The sequence below is a fragment of the Tupaia chinensis genome, unplaced genomic scaffold (assembly GCF_000334495.1).
Source record: "Tupaia chinensis unplaced genomic scaffold, TupChi_1.0 Scaffold000037_3, whole genome shotgun sequence".
Classification (NCBI taxonomy): domain Eukaryota; kingdom Metazoa; phylum Chordata; class Mammalia; order Scandentia; family Tupaiidae; genus Tupaia; species Tupaia belangeri.
Window position 1 is genome coordinate 525,231 of NW_006159486.1, and position 3,173 is coordinate 528,403.

The window sequence follows — 3,173 nt, forward strand, 5'->3', positions numbered from 1 at the left end:
AAAAATAGATGCAGCTCAACTTGGCAAGGTTAACAGCACAGGCAGCAGGCTCTTGGGCTCAGCTGCCAGCGTGACCTTAAATAAACCAGCTTTGCCTGACAGGACACCTGGCAGGGATACAGCATGTGGAGTGGCCTGCAGGCTGTGGAAATGGCATGGAGGCAATGGGGAGTCAGGGTACTATCAGGAGGAGATGCCAGGCATGTTGCCAGTGGCCTCCATGTCAACACTAGCCAGACAGAAATGGTGGGCCCAGCTGCTCTGAGCACCTGGGAATATGGTCACTTGTTGACTCTTCTCTCTGGCTTCTTTCAAATTACATTTCACTTGTCTCCAGGAGGAGTGCTTCTTCTTCCTGGTTACCCTGGAGACTGCTCTATCATGGACTGAGCCACCTTTCTGGGGGTTCATCATCCTCTAGTATCTTGTTAATATTTTATTTTATATCATGCACTCTGTGACCTCCAGCTGTTGATATCTTAGCTGTAGATTATGTGATAGAGGATTGGAATGCAGGAGACCTGGTCCTTTTCCTACTCTGTGGTTGATCTCTCCTTCTAATTGATGAGAACTCATTCAAAGGCTTTAGAACTTCAGAGATACCAGCAGAGCTGGGAAGAACCTTAAGGATAAACCTAATTTGGCCTGCCTCTTTACAGATGAGGTCAACACTCTATGAGAGGAGAGCCAGAACCAGAAGTCAGGGCTTCTGAATTCCAGGTCATTCTCTCTCTACCACTCATCTCTTCAATTTAAGAAAAGAAAAAATGTGCTTGTTCATGAACATGGAGTATAAGCAGATGACCTTTTGGGAAAGAGGGCCAGCTGAATGAGACAGGATAAATGTCAGAGAATGATTTCCCAAAGTGAGATTGGAGCCTTATTTAGAAGCTAAAATTTAGAAACTGCTTTGGGGTGTATATGTTTGTTACTAGAAAAGGTCTTAATCATATTATCAATGGCTTCCCTTTTGTAATTGGAAAAACTAAGGGCCAAAGAGGCTAACTGATTTTTTTTTTAAATTCATGGTAGTGCATGTGTACATGCACATGAAAGTAAAAGAGGGAGAGAGAGATGAACACCTTACACAGGGTATGATCATGCCATGATCCCCTTTTATTTGTCTTTCAGCCTATCAGACCTGGACACCCAACTGCATGGCAGGTATGGCGTGGTCTGGATATTCAAACTGCAGTCACCATGTGGATTGCAGCTTCTCTTGAGGAGCACATTGCTGCTGTACCACAGAGTTGGCTCCTGAAGTGATTTCTGATTTGTGTACTTCCTGGAGTGATAGTTTTATGAGGAGGTCTTTCAAAAGTTTAGGGATATGTGTATTATGAAAATTGCATGGATTTCAAATACTTTTATACCAAAGTAAACTTGTAATTTACTTTAATTTTTCCAGGAACTTTTGAAAGTCCCCTTCTATATACAATATTTTAAATTCTTTCCCCATTTTTATTGTTTAATTTTCAAATCCTACTTCCCTTTTCTCTTTATTTGCTGTGACTTTTCATTTTTTAAAATTAATTAATTAATTTTGAGGGGAGAATCCAATTAACTTTGTTTATTTATTATTGCATTTCTTCTATTTCTTTCTCTTTCTTGTCTTTATTTTATTATATTATATTTTATTTTAAGGTAAACACATTCCATAGACCTGATCCCACTGACCCTTCCTGGATAACTTAAATGAAGTTTTCACCTCATCCACAGGATACTCACAACTTATGCAACAGCATTTTGGTGCTCTGGCATGCACACATTCCTGTCCCATTGGCTAGCCTTCCCAGCCCTCACGGCAAAAGTACATTTTCAGACCTTCTACCACTTAGTAATTTTTATTCCCCTAGGTGTATTTGCCTGAACTATTTTTTTCATGCCACATTTTAGTTGATTTCCTCTCCTTGTTTTTAAGATCCTTTGGCCTGCAGCTGCTGGACACAAACACCATTGTAGTCACAAGAGCAGGACTGATTTTACTGATAATTCACAGAACAATCTGGAGCAATCATCACCTCTCACTCATGACTTCTCTACTCAACATTTTCTCCTCAGAAGCCATGGATTTAACTAAAGTATTCTTATCCAAAATTCTGTCCATATCTGGACCCCCTGGCAGCATTGAATATGTAATTGTCTTAAGTCATTTCTGGACCTTCCCATTTTTTACCCCTCTTCTGCTTTCATTTAAGAATTGTTTCTTATCTTTGGCACTCCTTTTGCCTCTCTTCCTAGGTTAGTGACATATGCCTCAGCTCTGTAGTATTTAAGATTCAAAAAGCTCCCATAGTTCTAGAAGGGGCGGCAAAGTCTACTTTTCAAGTCTCTCTGCAATATTGTTTGGGTGGGCAGATCTAACTGATGAAAGGAGGAATTACTCTAAGCTTTCAATAGCCTTGGTTAATATAGATGGAGATTAAACTAACTCTGGTAGCTCTTTTCTCAGCATAACTTCCTTGGACTTGGGCATACTGGCACTGCTACATCTTTTGTATCTGTTTCACCATAGCCAGCCCTGAAGAACTTTCTGCTCTTTCCCCACCCATGTCAGCTCTGTAGGACTCTCTGCTGCTTTCCCACCCATGGCCAGTCATCAACTCAGGCTCCACCTAGGCTCTGGAACATGTTAATTACCTGAAGTCCCATATTTGGATGAATGTGCATTTTTAAATTTAAGTGTGAATTATATCTCTCAAATTGACAACTTGAAAAAAACATTTAATGACTTTTTCTGTCTCTGTTATAAACTAGAAAAGCCCATAGATTAGATAAATTAGCCACCAGTCAACACAATTTTGCTCTGTACAATTGTGAAGCCTCTGTGTCCTTCCAACTGTTAGTGAAGTTAGATAACAAAGGGCAAAGCATATCCATAACAACTCTGTACCACATAATCAGTCAATCTTGGCTATCTCAAATTAGTCTTGAGATATTACAGAATATATTTATTATAAGGGTCTATGTTTCCCCAGAGGCTTATTTTAATAGTTCTTCTTTTAGGTTCTTAGGCTTTTCCATATCCAAGGATTCTATTGGGGGTTGTTAGTAGGGTTATCTCATTGGAAAGGATCTCCCTATTCTGCTCAAGGCCATTTGTCCAAAGAAAATATTTTCCTAAAATGTATTGTCAAAGTAATCTATGAAAAGCATGAGATCTGTTCAATAAT